This window comes from Vanessa tameamea, chromosome 4 (genome assembly GCF_037043105.1).
Source record: "Vanessa tameamea isolate UH-Manoa-2023 chromosome 4, ilVanTame1 primary haplotype, whole genome shotgun sequence".
NCBI lineage: Eukaryota > Metazoa > Arthropoda > Insecta > Lepidoptera > Nymphalidae > Vanessa > Vanessa tameamea.
Genome location: NC_087312.1, coordinates 4,470,349 through 4,492,173, shown reverse-complemented (window position 1 = coordinate 4,492,173; position 21,825 = coordinate 4,470,349). Strand labels below are relative to the sequence as shown.

General features: G+C 31.7%; 1 protein-coding gene across 2 annotated transcripts in view; it reads left to right on the top strand.

Annotated features, from left to right (window-relative positions):
- The window catches only part of LOC113394348 (LIM domain transcription factor LMO4), a 159,239-nt gene that overhangs the window by 76,119 nt on the left and 61,295 nt on the right, over nt 1-21,825 (top strand). The window lies entirely within an intron of this gene.

The following is a 21,825-nucleotide window of genomic DNA, read 5'->3' as shown; positions in this document are numbered from 1 at the left end:
TAGGTACTCGTTATTTATTAATATGATTTAAATGTAAAATTGAATTCAACGCTATTTTCTGATTTGAAACGTTAAAAACGATGATAAAAATAAAACTAACTGTTGCAATTATACGAACTTGCATAACTTAGAAATGCTAATGGAAATATTTTTTTCTTATTTCATATTATGTACTTGCGTAATTAGCATGAATTATTTATGTAAAATAATCGCATCACGAAATTAACTTATCTCCCTAGAGGCACATATGTAACAATTTTATTGTATTAAATATTACAACGCATAAAAACGAATCGAACATTGGACGCTAAAATACGGTATTAAAACGAGAAATATTTAATGTTAGAGACGGAGCGAGATGCAAGATCCGGTTATCCTTAATTTCCCTCCGCGTGCGGCCACTCGACTTGTGCCAGTCATCCTATTTGATTATAGAGGAAATTTAGTATTGTAATTGGTACTAATTATTGTTTTCTGAAACGGACCCAGTGTGGTCGTTTGAAAATCATTAGACGAATGCTCTTGAATTTCTGTTATCATCGACTATAAGCGACATTCATTTTATATTTTATATAATTGGTACACCAACGGTTACCTATCATCGCGACTTTGCATGCGTGTTATGTGACAGATAAAATATTACGCTAAACGAGCTGACCATTCGTGTTCGTTCGTAGAAAGCCTACCCAGTGCCAATACATCTTCAAAATCTTAATAATTATAATATCCTAAAATTTCCTTTCTAAAGTATAACGACGATTAAAAAAGTTTTATCCTATTTTATAATACAAATAACGACTGTTACGTAGGTATACCATAAATATTGCCGTTGAATTTAATGAGGAATAATATCTAAACTGCCACCATGCCAATTTTTGTTGGGTTTTCTTTTTAGTGTTACCCATGTGCACGAGGAGAAACGATAATTTCTCTGAATACGTTAACATAATAACTAAAAAGGCTTATGTACAAAAATGGAATACCGACATAGCACTTTTTTCAATTAAAACTTCATTTTTTTATTTCAATCTATCAATCATTTAAATTAATACATTTTACTCTAATAGATTATTATAAAGTATCCATTCTGTTTTTCGTTTCCATGTAATAAATAAACACAATAATCCAAAGTCAGTATTACCCAGGTATTGCTATTAAATATTGTGTAAGAAGGTCTAATAAATGGCTATCGTTAGCTAATAACCGCTATAAACGAAGCAAGACAGAGCCCATATTTCACCCGTCGCCATAGCAACGGGCGAAACAAACACGCGCCACGCCGCGAGATTATAAATACTACTAAGTATGGAAGTTGTGAGAGTGCAGTAAAAGCGGTGTGTCCACTATCTTGGCCCATAGCTCGATTTAGCCGCAAAAACTTGAATCGCTGCGTTAATTCATATTCGCATTCCAATGCATTAGCGACGAACTAATTCATTGTTTTTACAATTTAAAAGAAACGCGAGCATTGTCGAACCGACTATTCATTACGCGATTTCGATGTCGTTCCGTCTTTCTTATTTCAATGTCTCATACACGGTGACGTATTGTTAGTCTTGACCCTTAAACCTTATCCGTAAGCCGAGTTTAGAACAATATGTTGCTTCATTATCGGGGCGTCCGTATCGCTAACAGCAACTAAGTAGATTACAATCAGCTGGAAAGCTTGTTCGAGACACGAAATTAATTAAAACAAGTTTGTTCGCGGATCCTATGCAACGAACAAAGCCGTGCTGAGTCACTAGGTAATTACACTATAATAGACGTCTGTGAGGCGCCTTAAATCTAACATTATCGTTGGGCTCATTACTGTAAGCTAATGATAACTTGATGAGCGATTACGGCAGCTATTGGTAACGACAAACAATACGAGTATAACATCTACAATTTTTACTTTGCAATAATTCAACTGAATAGACACGAGATACACTTAACAGTCATAGATTTTAAATTTCGTTTCTTTTGACGCTTTTTTAATATAATTTATCATTTTAATATATTTCTATTCTAGGATCACCAACATGACATACAAGTAAGAAAACGAAATAAACAATTTTAAATAACAATCAAAATGTAACAGTTGCCGCATTTAACTCAAACAATGGGAAAGAAACGCGTAAAATACAAATACATTTTTCTTTATTGAATTTTGTTAGTCGCGTTTAATTGTCGTATTTAAAAATAGTTTCTGTGTTATTATTTAACACACTATAAGTAGGTACTTACCGATGCTTCTATAACTTTGCATAGAATACAAATGTTGACGTAAATCAATTAAAGTGACCTTGGTTCTCATAGAAATAACATTTAATATAATCACTGACTACATTTCGTTAATGATGTAAAAACACAATATAAGATATATTGTCTAGCTACCGCCAAATCTTAAAATGTATATTTAATATGCACCTATTTTACATAAACATATATTCTCCAGAGATTTAATGATAACGAAAACATGAGGAAAATGAATGAATGATTAATTTCATAATTTAATTCTAAACAGATTGTACAGCCGAACGGCTTCAAGTAACGCAGCCAACCCTTTAAGAATGTTCTAAACGCCAATTTTCTATCCTTATATTGTGGCGTTCGCGCCATGTCATCGGGAATTTTAATTATATTCCATGATTAATTATGTGTAACCAGGGAAGATGCCTGATTGATGAGCCGACTTGTTCTTCGTTGGTATTGTCTCGCATTAATTGCGACTTTTAACATCGTACTTTGTCTCATTGTTTCCAATATAGTGGGCGATCTAATTAAATTTATTTTAAAGGCTGACTCATTGCTTTTATTAATTTTATAATATCTGTGATAATGTATATTTAAATTATTAGAGTGATTCACTCATAATATCCTTCTTAAAATTTAAGATTGTATGCGGCAAATTGGTTATTAATTATTAATAACTAAGGAAGTAGAATAAATATAGCAAACTAATTGACTTCGGGATTTGGTCCACCAATTTAGTTGGACCTTGATATATTAATTCGCTACATACGTTGATTTTTATTTAATTTTATTTGGTTGTTGATTTTTTTTTAATCAACATCAGTGATTATGAATAATATTCTTTCTTTCTTTCAGCATAGGTCTGTGGTGGAATGTTAGTCGTCTTAATATAATGTAAATATTATATTTTTGTTAAAAATACATTTATAAATTAAGTTATACATTTCGTACTTTCACTGTAGAAGATTTATTTTTAAATACGCAACAAATCGGTTTGATATTTTTGTTATCAAATCTTGTCATATCAAAAACTACTAAACCCTATTTCGTCTCGCTTTGTTAAAGCGTCATTGGTTGTTACTCAAATAAATGTTTACTTAAAATTGTTAAAATATGGCTTATCTATAGTCCTAATACAATGAGCCATCTGTTATTTTTGTGAAGATTGACGCTATACGTGACCTATTGACAGAAATATATTCAAGCAGTCTCAAGGATGTATTTGAGGACAATGCTAGTTACGTATTAATTTAAAATACACTAACAATTTTTTTTATATAAAATGGTTGATTAATAACGAACATACAAAAACTTCCATGGAGTAATTATTTGAATAACAAAAGAATCATTAACTATCGAAACATGGACATTCTTAAATGAACCTCTAAGACCAAAGATTACAAAATGACATCACCATAATTTTAATTGCATTTAACCTTGGAAGAATAATAACAGCCATTTTTTTAACTGTCGAAATGACATGCAGACGTACAAAAAATATTAACATAAATTGTACAGTGTTTATTGTAATAATGAATTTTGTAATGGACTTAAACATGAATATGTACTTTATTTACTACTATTTTGTTTGAAATATTACGTATTTGAAATCAGAATTAAATAAGAATATAATTCGGAAGTTCTTGATTCAAAGTTGATGCATGATAAAAATAAAAACAAAATTGTTTATGTGTTACATTCTATCTAAAGGAAATAATGTGTTAAAACATTATTCAACATGAAATCTAAAATATAAAACTCTAAATAACATTCTTTAAATATTGTTATTAATGAATAAACTGGTTATACTTAAATTACTTAGAAAAATGTTTTGACATTTTCGTCTAAAACACATCGCCGCCATCTTAGATTAAATCTTGATAAAAAAGTAGATTTATATTATATTTGTAAAAAAGCAATTAACATTGAGTTGTACAATCATAGAAGAGTTATTTATAGTTATTTACGTACCATATTCTCAACAATTATATAATAACAATAAGAATATAATTGCATAATTCGTTCGATAGTATATATATTTTAAATATATTATAAATATTATCAACTAGTTAAGACATATTCGTTATTTAACGATTCCAATGTTTGTACCAGACTTGGATATTTCTCACACACTTTGAAATCGTCTTTTGTAATCTAATCTTCGCAGGGCGTGATATTTGCACGGTGATAATAATATGGCAAATGACCCATTATACGCCGCGATTTACAACGTTTCTTTGCTTTTCAATCTAAGTATTTTTCCATATCCACCTAATGAGTACATTTCTGTTCGACTGATAAATTCAATTCTTAATTTATAATATTTAAATGAAAAACACTTATCAAAATATAACTCTAAATTAAATACAAATTTGTTAAAAATGAGTAAATAAAACAAAATTCGACATAAACAGTTCACTCACCCCAGAGTCGGCTAGAGGGTGGCCTAAATTGGCAGCGGTTCAAAAGGGTCCTTCCCATACGTTAAATACGCAATTCGGTGCTCAGTACAATCAGCCAAATGAGCTCGCGTCGATTCAATCAATTACGCATCTTTTTAAAGGCAACTTGGGGATGATGAGATCAGTAGGTCATGGTTACTCGATTTAAGTATATACATACATAGATCTTTGACAACAAACGTAAATATATTAAAATTTGTCTATGCTATTAGAATTAATTTTAAAGATTAGATTGTGATATTATAAAATGCTTAGGAAATATTTTTACCCTTAAACTATTATGGATAACACAATCTTCCATTAGGGAAGGAACAAGTGACCTGCGTGTGCGCAACATAAAATTTTTACAGAATATTTTGAAAATACGACTAGTCTTGAAATTAAATCTTTCATTTATAAAAAGAACCGTCTAATAAAAATAATAACAACGGCGTCTGGGTGTCTGTAGGGGAAGTAGGGGCTAAAGATTCCCGCTGCGTCGCTCGTTAGCTACACAAAAATAGATAAATTATTTTTATCTGCCAATTTACCCCAATCTATATCATTGTTAATACTCGATGACAGCTATCATTTAGTAAGAAAAATTAACTGCAATTTTGCGACGATAAACTTTATCAGTATCATTGTAATATCACGTTAATGATTGATATTTGTAATAAAAAAATCTTCTCGCAATCCGATAATTGCGTTTCTGATTTATAACGAATGATAGTCGATGGTATCATGACCGATTTGTAATTTTGGATTTATCCACGAAAACTTTACATTTTTAATATGCGGTTATTTATTCACGTTACCACCGCAAACTATTTTACTTGGAATAATATTAAATTTGAAATTACTTCAAAGAATTTTATAAAAGTAAAACAAATAATCTCTTAGGCGGTTATAGTATGTGGGATGTATGAAGAACTTGTCGTAATTAGTTTTGAAATTGTCATTTTTAGATTGTATATTTTTAAGAGCATAAATTATAATTTAATAAGCAATAATTTTTAACACCAATTTTAAGCATACATTGAAATTTAAATCATAAAAAAAATTTTTTTTATTATGGCGATGACAAATCCTTCGAGACTCACAGTCACCTAAAACGAATTGTACAATACTTATTATTGAACATTTTTAATTGCTTTAAAATGAAATCAAGTAATCGTAGTAACATACTGTTCGCTCCGGATGGGACATCGAATAAAAATCATTTGTTTTGTGTAAAAAAATGTTTCGGTTCCATCGTTTCGTGCGACGAGCGAACGAATGCAGGCTACGAGCCGTATCTCCGGCCGCAACAATACCTTATCTTATCATTACCGCCCCATCCCGATGAATTACCATAACGCTCATTTGCATGTACCGACGCGCGTTATTTACGAATGGGAGATGACGGATTTTCTTCCGCTGTGGTTCGGTTACCGAAATGAATTGTCATTTGTGCTTTGTTTATTTGTTTGCGTTCTACTCTGAATTCACTTAATATTTAATCATTTAAATTGTGATATTTAATATTAAAAAATAATTAAAATCTAAATATATTTACGTTAAGATGACTGATAAAGATAAAATCAATGAATTTGTTTATTTAATCTTGATTAATATTAAATTTAAAAGTCAGAAACATATTTCTGTAATTTCACTTTGAATGGTAACGACTTTTCATTATATTACAAAGATATCATAAAATAAGCTACGTTAACAACTTAATAAGAAATGTCATTGAATATATTTTGGAGAAATTTTAATCGTTACTCAGGGAGATAATGCCCCTCCCCAGTACATAAAAAAACCCAGGCACTCCGAAAAAAATTGTTCATCAGCCATTTGAACGCAAGTAATATTCGCTTGTAATGTTTTAATGCGCACTCAAAATTAGGGAGCACTGATAAAATGGGAAGCAAGTCTTAAATTACTCACTTACAGAGTAGTTATCCGAAAGAGCTTTTAAATCATTCACAAAACACTAATGGACGTGGGGGGATGGTGCGGGGCGGGGGGAGAGCAGATGTAGTCCCAAGCGAGCAATGAAATGAAATGGAGATATAACAATATAAAGGTGTGTGTCTGAATTACCGTGAATTGCAATTCGACAGTGCGGAACGGATAGAAGGGGAAGACATTTGATAAGTTTTAGAATATTTACGATACGACTTTTTCGATCTAAACAACCATCTTCAAAAAACACTCCTATAAAACGAATATAGGTTCGTATTTTGCAAGTTCTTCTATCTCATAAATATACCAAGTAATGCACACAATTGTTGTTAAAATGTATCGTTTAAAAATGAGTACTAGATCAGTAGCGGATCTTAGATTTATAATTCATTTCATTTACATGTTGAATAAACTAAAGCACAGTGTTCCGGGGAACTGTTGCAGGAATAATAAATGTCGAGGGGTCTGCGAGGGGAGCCCAAGTGCCATTATTATCGGCGGCAATTTAATTAGATCCCCTGCGTTATTACCACTGATTCGTTTTATAATGCCGCACTAATACCCGTCCGACGACTGCATATACTCTTGTTTGTTATAGAAAATTTAATACGACAATTCAAATTACAGTTATTGGGAACCAATTATAGTTGCATGTGCTTGCCGACACCGATAGTCACGATATAAATTACTGCTTGCGTCCGATGCTATTCTAATAATAATATTGTTCTAACCTATAATAGCCAGCGCATAAACCTGTACAGACGTGAGATACGATCTCGATTATAATCTGTTGAAACACGACCTTTACGCATTTATTTGCGTCTTAAAGCACTTAAAAAACATTAAAACAGCCTTTAACTTGTAAGTATCCGTTTGTCGATGTCGTAAACAGGAAGATTGCGATAGAAAATCACAGCGCTTATTACGCCCGATAGAACTGAATTTCATCTAAAAACCATAAAATTGCTTTCTGTACGTCGGAATTTGACCACTTGATGCAATCACCCGCGGAATAGGCTTCCGGTTCATCGATATTCGTAACGAATCGTTGAAATTCAATAATTATCCCGGACACGACTTCATTCATGAAAAAAACGTCAAAAAAAAGTGTGAATGAAAAGAGAAAATTCGTTAGAGTCAACGCGAACACTTTTTGTAGGTCGTACAACCCGATCCGGCGGCGGTTGTCGATTCTTAACCGTTTCGTTCCGTAGCACACATAGTAGATAAGATTCAAAGTGAACAGGCGGTAATCAGTGCGCGACCAAACGGGTTGAATGGAAGTCCGATCGGCGTCCATTCATTGAAGCCTGGATGCCTTCACGCGAGGGAAGCCTACAACGCTAGCAGCCACGTGCACCACACGAATCGCGATAATACACTTCAGTATATCATTAGTGTACTCTCTCATCGTAGCGTATTGCCGAATGACAAATTTTTATTTAAAGGTCGCGTTTGTTCACATATCATATAAACACCACAACGTAAAGAATCTACGATCGACCTAGCTTATGTTATGATGTTAAATTTAATGAAATTTATTTTCTCCCGCTTTGATCTGTGTAAACAGGTCAAATCAAAGTGTAGGAAATGTTTTAGTTGTATTTTTATTGCCAGCAGTAATAAATTTATGACTAGTAGGTATACCTACATGCGCCTACGCCGCCGCTAGCTCAATAAAATGTTCGGAACACAATAAATATAACACAAGGACGTTCTTCAAAGACGCCTTACTTATGTATGAAGATAAAAATCGTTATTTTATTTCATATGTACAAGTATACGAACTTATTTGACAATAAAAAATATATATTATTATAAATACAAATTAATCGTTATAACTTAACGTATATAAAGTATAGTTTTCTAACTATGTAGAATATACAACCACGTATGTTAGAGAAGGCTGTGAAGCAAGAGCAAGAAAAATGTAATTTATCTATCATTACATAGTATAAAACAAAGTCGCTTACCGCTGTCTGTCCCTATGTATGCTTAGATCTTTAAAATTACGCAACGGATTTTGTTGCGTTTTTTTTTTAATAGATAGTGTGATTCGAGAGAAATGTTTTTATATATAATACATGGACAATATAGTAAAGAAACACTAATAATTTTGGAATTTTCTAATGTGATGTCGTAAATAAACAAGTTCTGTAGTATATTTAGTATCAGTGTCGCACCCGTACGAAACCGGGGCGGGTCGCTAGTTAATAATAAATTTGTCTTTCTAAATACGATTAAGAACGGTAATGCTGAGCATTGTTCTTAATTTACATTACATGGGTATAAACAAAACATTAATGGCGCATGTTATACTGTGCAGTCTGTATGAAATTAATGTTTATTCCATGACATAATATAAACACTGGTTCAACGCCAAATGCTATGATGGCATCCTTGGCCTGATATTAATTTAACGCTCATTTTCGCCTCGTTCATAACCATGCCTCTTTATTCTTAATAATAGAAAAAATATATCATAAAGAAATAAAATGGTACATCTATGAACATGTAGGTAATTTAAATATTAACTTTATAAAGCAGCATATGAGCAGAAATTGTAAATTTAATTCGATATATTAATTTTAATCTTTTGTCTAATGAAATTATTTTGATTGTATTTGTGTCAATGGGAGAGAAAGTCATTTGTTTCAAATTTTCCGTATTTAAAAGGTTTAATTCGGAAATACTCGCTTATGCAACTTAAGGATAAAGAATATATATATTTTTAAATATTATTATAATGAGAAACTCATTTCACTTTACGTGTGATTAATTAACTTCAAATATTTAATATCCTAATTACTAATTTAAGAGTCGTTCACGAGCAATGAATTATTAATGAAATTGGTTTTAATTATGTGTTTAAATTGCAATAAATTTTAATATAAGTATTTCAAAATACGACTAGTTTTCTGTGTGATTGATGTTGATGAGAGAGATTTCATTCGAAACAATAAAAGATCAATTAAAAACATTTAAAATTCCTTCTTCATTATTTAATAGCTATTTGGTCGATATATCTCTGTAGTTGAAATAACTTATATATGTTAATGATCTACAAATCATTATATTAAATAAAAAAACACTCAAATCGTAAAATATTTTCGGAGACATTTTTTGTCTCGCGTCGTCTTTTGTCCCTCTTCCGTTGAATCAAAGTTTTTATAAAGAGCCCAGTTGGGTTACATTATGACAAACATTCCCGGGTCTGGTTTTGGAGAGGGGATGGAATGCGGCCTACCTGCGCGGGAGTCGACCACCGCTAATCAATTTAGCTTTATTATCGTACAACAACGCTTCATTACAATTCATATTTATTTGTTTTTGTAGTTTCTTTGAATGTAATATTAGTTGTTAGTACTGATCGAGGTCGTATACGTGTCTTTTAATAATAATTGATAAGGCTGATTTTAGAATGAAGTTCATAGGAAAGAGTTTTTTTAACAAAATTGTATGTATGAATTACTGTTTTATATGAGTTATTTTTATATGAATATATATAATAATAATAATTTTTGATATATTTTGAGTTGGTAACGAATACATGACATTCAATAATAATAACAACGTAATTCAAAACTAATACTTACTGTATTTTATATACTAGTATAAATATTCAAAACACAACAACATGACAATTCTATTTATGTTTGTCATTAGGATTAGAAAAAGTGTTTTTCGTTGAACTGTATTTTATCAATGACGGTCTTTCAAAATATTACACACGTCATAAAAATAAACATATTTATAAATAATTCCACTTTTATAACACAATAATAAAAAATATAAGTTAACATAAATAGACAAACTTATTTTTTAATACTAATGTGTGACAACAAAATAAATTATTATTGTAACGTAGTTTAATTGGGGTGACAAATAAAATCGGGTCACAAGAAGCATGTCAGGGGGCCACCTGGCATCTGTCTGTCAGTGTAAAGATTAGGATCTATTCACGTAATTGTATTGAAATATCAACTTTATTTTTAAAGTCATAAAAGCCATGTTAATATTCTTATATTATGTTAAGTTTGTCACAGTTACAATAATAGGTCATATCAAAAGTTGATCTTTTTCTTGACACAAAACCGTTCGTTGAATAATGTGATAGATTTCGATTATATTATAATAATTAAAATTATATAGAGAATGAAACTCATTTGAAATAAGATACGCCACGTGAACGAGAGCAGCAAAACCTGAACTAAAAACAATAATATACTTTAACTTGTCAATCTCTTGGAGTCAATCTGACAATTGAGATGGATTTTCATCTTATTTAACAAGGAAAAATACGGGTAAATTAGAACCAGTTACAATACATCGGTGAGACCACCCACAGTACTCCTGGACAGCCCCATGTCCATCAATGTCACTATTTATTCGTAGAACAAAAAACTTCCATCACCATTCCATCAGACGTGTATTTTATCATATACCTCCTATATCTTCGTGGATTTTTTTTCTCATATCAATGTATTTATAATAAACACGAAGAGATTTTTGATACGAGGACTTCTTACGGCTGATTTTTATATTTAGAATTAGCAACTTTATTTTTGAACGTTAGTTTTCAATAGCGGTCACTAACGAAGGTCGTGTATTACATTCAAGAGTCATCGTATGTCAAACTGTATAATTAGCTCTCCGAATTGTCAAAGAAAATCCAATGCTTAGTTTTACTAAGAAACAATGTTTTTCAAGGCTACATAATTTACGTAACAAGCAAACATATTTTTAAGTCGTTTAAATTATTACTATTCATATCGTTTATAAAATATTTTAAAACTTACCCAAGCTGTAAGCAAAATACTTAAAGTAATAAACTCACAGAAATAAATATATTCATAATTTTAAGACGGAATAAAAACTGTAAAGGTATTTTTTTATACAAAAGATACACGTGTCGCAATTGTTATTAAGTTGAAAAATACTTAATGAGCATTGTAAGGATAAGCAGAACAGAGCACCGGTAAACTCTAATTAGTTTAAAACAAAGGCATTTGATAGGTGAAATGACATCACGCGGAGCCTCAGGCAAGAGCTAATGAGGTAGAAATGAACCTCCGATTAACATCCCGCTAGACCATTTATTTGAAACAGGAGTTTCAGGTCATTAAATAAATATCAAAGACTGTCTTGGAATGATGGAGCCTAATGTTCTTGTATTTTCCAATTATAGACTGTTTTAATTCAAAGTGTACTTTATTAAGAAGTCTTGTTTTTCTTTCCCATTAATTTGTTTCGCAACGTACGACAAAAAAATATTATAGCTCCACGCATATAAGGGCAGAGAATATGGAACCTTATAAGTTACTTTATTTATTTCCTAATGAAAGAAAAACAAGTCGCTTACGACCGTCTATTTCTATGTATCAGAAATTTTGTATGCTTATCATTAAGGAAATCATATTTTGTTGAAGGCACTTTTTATTTTTATATTGTTCGATAGTTATTAAAATATACCAAAATATTCCCTTTCCGCAAAAAGTATTTCTCTAAACATATTTCAACCTTAAAAAACGTTTAGAAAATCGAGTATTTCAAAGGAAAAGAGAAATCATCAATTTAAAAACCATATTTGCATACGACGTCTAGATACTTTCGGATGTAGGTTAACGAAATGTATATGCTATTTCACCCACTTAGCGGCTCAATTGCAGCAAATTATGGCCATTATACATGAAAGTGTATTTAAAGTCCAATATAAATAGTTTTAATACATTTACAGTTTTCATTAGATTGCTTCGATGTCGTGACTGGATAGGCACCGAAGTTCCCTTTACAACAAACCCGCAACCGACTATTAAGATCATCAATAGAGTCATTTGTTGCGCGGTGATTACAAAGCGATTCGATGTCCGGTAATTAGTAGTATTATTTGATTGAAATTAACTACATTTATTATAATTGAACCTTTTATATTCTCCGCAGCCGCGGGCCGTCCCGATCTCCAACTGATCAAAGAATATTATTAATCGGCTGTTATTAATAAACGAATCGCATGTTCGAATAAGTTAAAAAGAAAATCAAAGTGGCGGTAAGACCTGTTATAGAATTTAATGTTGCGGTTGACATCGTATGCGCATTTAACGGTAATACGTCATTTACCGTTTTACCGTAACTGTATTTCGTGAAGAAAAATTGACAAATTATTTTTTTTGTTCGTAATTATTTAAATATCATAATAGGGAAACGATTTGATTGATCTCGTGACCAGACATTAAATTAATTTAATTAAAGTGGTAACGTAAACAAATGAATAATAATATTAATCATTTTTAATATCGGAAAACTCGTTTTATTTTATTATAACTTCGTAAATAATTTAATTAAATCCAAGCTTATACTTATCTCGCCACGCTAATATTAAACCTGATTCATGAATCATTCTTATAAATGAGGTTGTCTAGAAATTTTCCAATATTTAATTGGCTCTTTATGTTATGGATAATTATAATTTTATGATGTTAAAGACCTTTACTTGAAATTTAATTTATATAATTGAATGTTAATTTAGTAATTATGTTAAAAATACGCTACATTGAAAAACTTTGTATCTTCAACTTTATATTCATTTGAAAATTAAACCTAAGGCTAAAACCTCTCCTTTTTGAGGATTAAAGATTTGGACCTTATTCCACCACGTTGCTTCGAAAAGGATGGAAGCCGCACATTTAAAAGCAACCCAAAGCAAAGGTTTTTTAGATAAATTGATATTTAATATTATTTAGATAAATACTCGTAATACAGTTATTTATAAAAAAAAAAAAACATAAATGAATATATCCATTTGTTTGATAATCGAAAACCGTAGGTTCAGCTAGTAAGTATAAAAACTTTGAAATTTTACATAAACCAAGTTATAAGCATATCAACGAAACCCATATTAATACTGTAAATTGTAATATAGTAAACAAACCTACATTAAAGATAAGGTAAGTAACACACCAAATGACTAATAATGTCATTAAATTTTTTATCACCGGATATTATGAACAATAAAACAAGACATATGATTAATATATTACACATAAATCAATGTCTTTACTGATAATAAATAAATCCCTTAAAACTACAATCAGATAGAAAGTATAGCGACGCAAGGCGATAAATAACCGTGACATTGGCGTACTCGTAACTTTCGGTATGCCCCGGCGCATGGTGTTCCATAATCGCTATAAAATTGTCTGAGGCTTCTTCACGGGGGTCTACAAATATATTGAATTATGAAAATTTTAATGTTAATCAAGTAATTTAATGATTTGGAAGCGTCAATAGCGCATCGGTTTACGGGCTGCCTAGCGATGTAAAACGTAGCAGGATCGATCCTGACCCCTTGGGCTATTGTCGTCCCCACTCCTAACGCAAGTGATAAGCTTAAAAGGAGGGGTAAATATGAATATTAGTAATTCCTTAATTAATTTGGGGCATTGCTACTACTCTTTAAAAAAACCTAGTAATTTATACTACTAAATAAGGTGTTTTTCATAATGCTTAACCTTCTTAACTTTTAAGCTAAGTACATTTACTTGGTTGGACTTTGTGCATGCCCGTATAGGTATCATCTACTCATTATATTCTACCGCCAAACAGTAATACTTGTTGTTGTGTTCCGAATTAATGGTGAGTAAACCAATGTTATTACAGACACAAGGGACATAACATCTTATACCTCAAGTGTGTTGGCACATTGGCAATGTAAGGAATGGTTAATATTTCTTACGGTGCCAACGTTGGTTGCCCATTTGCTCGTCCACCTACCGATATTATAAAAAAAATCTTATACCAAAACATGCAGTGCGTTTCAGTATATGTAATATATACAATATGGTAAGGTGGTATATATTTCAGTTTGAGATTAGTATACTTCATAATAAATTCTTGAACGCATAAAAGAGGCATTACAACTCCCTTCGAGCGTAAAGTAGTTTAAATTAAAACATATTTAGTAATATATCAAAGTAGTAACGTGTTTAATTATTCCCTTCCACTCCCCCATTTTTTTTCTATTATAACTATTAATACTTTCCGACGTTTACAACACGTTACGTTTACGTTTTCTTCAACAATTAGACACGCACATTCAATTGTGTTAATTAAAATATAATTAATATACTTATTGTTTATGGCCTTTTTTCATTATAGATATATTGTTTAATTTTATTTCTTAATCAGAAGGGCGGTAACTTATATAATCTTATAAATATAATGCTATGTTGTGTTCCGTACATACGAGCATTGATAGAATTAACCATTACAAAATATTTATTATTTTATAAGCGTTATTAATATATTAAAGGGCAACATTAGAAATGAATTTTAATTCAAACAAAGTATGTACGTACATATGTTCGCAGAGTACGCGCATATTGTGTGTATTTCAAAACAATGGATGATTATCGATGTGTAATTAGTTATTTAGCGATGATTTCGCTTGATTGTGCAAAGTGCATTGACTGAGGATCACTACGTATAGCTTAGTTATAGCTTATCAGGTTTGTTCATCAGCAATGACAATCACTTGATATCATTCTTTAACATTGATAACGCTCAACGCGCTGTCGATGCGAGCGCTTCACTAATCCAAATATATATATTTTTGTATTCATATATAGGAATCTTCTATTACTTAAACTTGAACTTTTTGAGATTTTTACTTGATTATTACTTTGGGTACTTTATATACTTTTCTTATTGATCTATGTACCTATGTACATAAAGCATGCTTAAACAAATGTGGTGACAACCTTTTACATTTAAAGATACAATTAAACCCATAACATAATAATTATTGTTTAATAACTAAATCCAAAAGCTATTTTTTTATAGGATACACATCATAAAAAATTTTTAATACATAATATATCATTCATTAATAATTCGTATAGTAGTTAGTTATGTAAGGACGTATGTATGTTTAAATGTTGCCACGGTATGAACTCAAGATCTCGAATTTAACAGCTTTATGAGCTCGCTACTCGACCAAAGAGGCATTATTCGTACCTACCCGCCTGCCTCCATATTTAATATGAATATTTCGAAATTATATACCATGACTCTATAACAGATAGTTAATATATTTGTCGGACATACAGCTGTTATGGACGCTTGCTTCGAAATGAAGAGCCGCTCTGTTGACCACGAAAACTTGTGAGTAATTTGTGTTGTAATATGGATATGGTACTTAAATACGACTCACACTAATTTATTTCTATCCATTTCTTAATAGAATATATAATTCTAAGTTAGCATAATATTAACTAGTTTAAATAATAATATTACATATAAAATCCATAATTGAAAACTTAAGTAGAAAACTTTTTCCATGTTTCCAAGATACGAATTCCGATAATATTGAAAAAAACATTATTTAAAAACTATTCCTAATCTCTACGAATTATTTACTATATAAAAGAACATAAATTGATTCCCTTTTCTATTAACACTGAATGAAATAAAGTTTCATTTGTTGTATCGAGTTTTGGTATAAAAACTATTGTAAAATGAAACAATTCGTAACAAAAAAAAAGTCACTAATTTTGTCGCAACTCGCTAGATTGGCTCTCATAGCTCTGTGTCGCTCCGCTCGGCCGCCTCTAATTACGAGTGGAGTCGGTGAGAGCGGACGATCTGTAAGCGACATTGTATGCATTTGTATGGTCATTACACGTGTTTTTCGTCACGACACACCTGTTTGACGACAATGACAAATCCTGAGCCATTAGTGTCGAGCAAAACGATCCACTTAACATGCGTGACGCGTGTGACTTCGATCATAAAAATATATTTGAGGTTAATAAAATGAATACGGCAAATCTTGAGGCGTTTATTTGCACGGCTTACGACGAAGTGCCATCAAAGGTATTCAGTTAAATGTGCAAATGCAAAGGTGTCAAGACTTCTCTAAAAATAATATAGCGTCTTGGTCCACATGCCAGGAATTCCACGGCATGTTCTTCTTATCCGAAGTAGAAAACATTTATTTTTCATCTAGACTCGTGTATTATGGTTATCAAAATGTTCTCGTCAAATATATATGTATATAACAGATATTTTTTATTGCTATATAATCATTTCACATGAACTTTTTTTGTCGAAACCGTTTTAATTTTTAATTGCAAAGAAGGAATTATATTAATAAATTGACTCGCTTATTTTTACATACACAAGATAATAACGTGATACAAAGGCCGCAAAATCAAGCCGAACGGTTCCTTATTTTGAGGTCACTGTGATGAATAATGCGCTTGGACCATTAGCCGTCGTTTTATGCAAATATTACACATAAGTCGCCGACACTGTTTTTATATATTCATATACATGCAGACTGTGAATATTCTGTATATTCAGCTAGTCTATGTCGTTCCGTGGAGTTCAACCTTGATAACAAATTTTATCTAATTCGGTTCAATGGCTTGGTCATGAAAGACCAACAAACAGACAGGGTTACTTTTGAATTTTTAATATTTGTATAGATTATATTATGATTTTGTTTATTTTCCTAATTTTCGGTATACTTATGCGTCTGTCTATCTAACCCTATAAATAAAAAAATATTATTATTTTTATTCCAAATATAATAAACAAAACAAAGTATGTAATTCTATTTCATTAGTTTCGTATTTCTTATTTTTTTTCATTAAATAAAGTAACATGTGACATTTGACAACCAAAAGGAAAAGTTGAAATCTCAGCCGATTGGATAAAATTAATCAACGCGGCAACGCGCGGTTCGTCAGTGAAATGGATATTTTATGTTCCCGGACAACGAGTGGGCTCAATTTGACCACAGTTTTTTAATTATTGTGAATGTGAGAATGTTACGAATAGACTTTATAATTACAATATTAAAAAAATTAACTCATTTTATAATAAACCATTCGTCAGATAATAAATTGATGTCAGTTTTAAGTTTGTAAAGTACCGTTAAATTTGGCTTACTACTTCTCTCCTTTGTCATAACAATGTCCAATTTTAACAGACATTCTTTGTAAAGAGTAATTTTCTTAAACGTTTAAATACATTTATTAACATTATCAAATCTAATAAAAACTCCTCTCATTTTATCTCGTATAACCTTTAAAAGTATAATCCAACCTAACACCTGAATGTTTTATTTCATTAGTAATGATTGTCATAGACTCAAAGCGGAGCATTCCGTCCGTTGGCGAGGGTGTGGGAGGGAAGAAGGGGCGCCGGTGCAACGTCTTCCCCCCGGCTCTAATTAGGCTCACATTCTCATTCCGTTTTCGCGTTTAATTTTGCCGGCGGTTTCGCCTTAATTACGTTATTCGCGGGCTCCGTTGTTGTTCTTGAAACCTTCGTGAAGTTAGTGACCGGTTTTGTGATGTGAACTTCGTATTCGATTTTTTTATTGATTGTATCAAAGTTTAGATTATTTTAAGTGTTTTGTAATATTTTACCCTGGGTTCAGAACACTTGACAGTTGAACAGTGGACACAGAGTTACTTTTAATTACTATTAATATAGGTACTTTTCATTAGTTCCAATCAGTTATAAATCATTAAATTAGTACACGCAAGATACCCATAAAATGAGGAAATAAAAGTTATGTTAGCAAGAATATACGAAAAATCGTCCATAATATTAAATGTTTTAAAGAAAAATCTATTTTATTATCATTCTAGAAACCCTAATATATATACACGACTCCATAAAAACTTTTCAATTAAATACATAATCTTTTCCACAAATGTGTTTCAAACTAAGGGTAGAATGATTATCTCACAAGTCCCCCAGGCTGTCTTATAATTTCCCAATTGCCTGGGTAATAAGGAGAGTGTTTTTTTTAGAGTCCAAACTAATTAATTCAAACAGTCTCTAATTATAGAATATAAGGAAAGTTTGATTTTTTTTTTCTGAAATTTACCCCGCAATGGCTATAATTAAATTAACGCCGTCCTTCGTAAAAGGTTATTTACGAATTTCATTGAACGCCATCCATTGCGTTGTGACAATTATAATAGCTTTTTAGCTTCGTATGTAACGAAAATTGATTCTGTAGGTTATACATTGCTCTTTTTACTATATTGGTGTTATTGTTAATATTAATAACACTTCCAGGTAAAACAAAAATCTGTACAAATAGCTAGCTGTCCGTGACGTTGTAACAGTAAAACTAATACAGAGTAACAAGTTCAAATTTTAAAAAAATCTCTCTTTACGATGCGTTGATAGTCAGGCCAAACGATTTATTTGGATATAATTTTATATTCTTGCTTGAGAAGAAGTGAATAAATATGTTGTCTTTAACATTTAACGTTATTTACACGTGCTTTATCACTTAGCTAGAACTTTCACTCAACAGTCAATTTCAATTCGTTATACGTACAAGTTATTTTACAAAAGCACCCTTTTGAGGTAATAAAACTGCGTTGAAATGTCTGACACGATGACTTACCAGTTTGTAGTCAGACATTCGAATGTGCAGTTCATCGCTGTAATTGAAAAAAAATCACTTAACAGGTAAATAGAGGGCTGTGACGCTATGAGGAGGCTCGTTCCTCTTTGTTGTCGGTTGATAATAAGATTTTTAAACGGCAACAAAGTATCCAATCAATGGGGCTTGAATAATGAAAACGGCACCTGCCAAGTTCCCAGGCCACCCTCAACCTAAACACGCACCACGTAACGCGGGAAATCAAATAAAAACGATTTGGAACTCTACCGCATACGTGATAAGACCTATTTACCTTTATCACTATATATGGGACTGAAACAAACATAAGTTTGAGTAATTATACATAACGTTATTTCGTGTTTCAACAATGACGTAATTTTTACTCGTAAATATCCGACAAACAGTAGTACACCAATCTATAATATAAAACAAAATTGCTTTCTGCTTCCGCCTGTATCTTCGCTAACTTCTTCTAATAATATTAATACGGATATTGATGCGTTACTAATATAAATTACGATAAACGTAGATGATTTGCCGTATAATTTCTTAATATTTTGTACAAAATAGCGAATCGGTATTATTAAAAAAAACTCATTTCGTACTGGTCGCTGGCTAAAACTAAGTAGATTCATCAAAACAAAGTACAAGGAAATTATAGACTTTGTAGCAAAATCCACGATGGCATTTATTATCTTCTAAGGTACGCTCATAATATATATTTTTATTTAAATTACAAATTAGTAAGAACCAGTGGGTTATTTGCGAAGGTATTTTTTTCCAATCTATATTAATCCCTATTCAGATAAATATGTTACCTTAGTAATTTAATATAGATTAGTCTCTTTCATAGAGACTTTAGAAGAGACTATCGATTCAAAATTATGTGCAACGACAAAATCGTTTGCCGAGAAGCTGGTAGCGGACAACTGGCAAATGTAACAATAACATTTTGACCATGGTAGTTAAAATGATTAAAATTGGAATCTATAAACCGTAGTCACATTTTGATCTATGTTTTACAAATAAAATTACTCATATTCCTCGTTTATGACATATTAGTTCTCGCTCGCGTTTTAGGGGTTGTTTTTTAGGTGTTAATAACATCTTTATAAATTAAAGCATTTGTATTATTCCCCTGTATGAGCATATAATATTGGAAAATTTCATTAAAATCCATTCAGTAATTTTTGCGGGGAAGAGTAACAAACATGCACACATACAAACATTCACCTATACAATATTAGTAAGGACTTATATAAACTAATGAATAAATATAAATACCTACTAATCTTTTTTTTCCAGGCGCACTACTCATTTTGTTTATTAAAATATTGGACTCGTGCGAAGCCGGTGGTGGCTGTCAGTTAATTAAACAATTTTTCGTAGATTTTTTTATTATATTTAAGTCTACAAAAATCCCGGATTAGTGATATAATGCAATAAAAATGCATCATATATCAGTTAAAAATCAACATTTAATAGTAAAAAATGCGTTATGTTGAAATAGGCAGAGGGCTCAATATAAAATAAATAAAAATATCATCAAAATTATGATATTGCTAGACGTAAAGTTCGTTGACTTGCTGTGTAATAGTTAATAGTTGCTGTACTATCACGTTCCATTTCAAAGTTTTTATTGTGGTCATAAATCGACCGTTAATCCAGCTAATGGTTGCCCGAGAGCGTCGATTACAATCTCCGAAAGCTGGTACGTGCTACAAAACACGTGTTCGCGAAATCAACAAAACAAAGACGTAAAAATACACGTAGTCAGTAGATCAGCGTAGTCCGGGTGCGATTTAACGAAGTGCTTATAGTTGCACGCGACGGCCGCTCATTAGTACGCACGCAACTCGGTCATGGGGTATTCTACACGCCACCTATGCCAGCCCGCCTGGCCCTTATAGCCTTCATTAGACATAGCCAACAAGTAATGGCTTTCATCACGCTTGCTTCTTGCTATAAAGCGTAAAGCTACGGGATCCCACCAATATTTGTACCCATACTACAACATCTCTTTCAAGCAGTCGTAATGTTTTATTCAGATCACGCCAACAAATAACAACTTAATCTACAGTTACAACCCTTTACAATTTTGGACACAAAAATTAACCAAATTACATTTAGCAAAGCAAATCGTTGCAAAAGAAAGGGCTACTGAAATAATTGTCTACTTTACTCTCGGAGAAATAGAATTACAATCTAAATTAATTACGCTTTTAAAGCGTCCGTTATTCTTAATTAGTTTCTGCACCGCAGCGGAAGCTCCCGCGCTCGCCTCGCGTTCTCTTAATGAAGGGTAGTTTCAAATCAGTGCGTTTGATCAACTCTGTGCAGTCTTAATTACGGCACCCGTTCTGCGCGGGACAATCCGGTTATTTATGACTACATAAGCTTGATTATTCTTTAATGAATACTTGTTTTAAAACGTTTAATTAAGTTTTATGGCGACAGCAGCGCTCAGACGGTGCGGGCGTCCCGCCACTCCGCTGGCCGCGAGCTAATTGGATCGGGTTGACGCACCGTTCCGCGTCCCGCGCTCGTCCCGCTCGCCATCCCGCAGAAAACCTCACCCCGCTCCTAATTGTATGAAATTGCTAATTGGAAAATTTTATAAACGCGAACGGCCATCCACAGGCCCATGCCTATCAAATATGTATACAAAAGAAAAAAAAATCATAGCAATCAATTTTGTAAAAGATTAATATCAGATACTGGACTCGAATAAGTCAAATATTTAACCTACATCAATGAATAAAAATATTT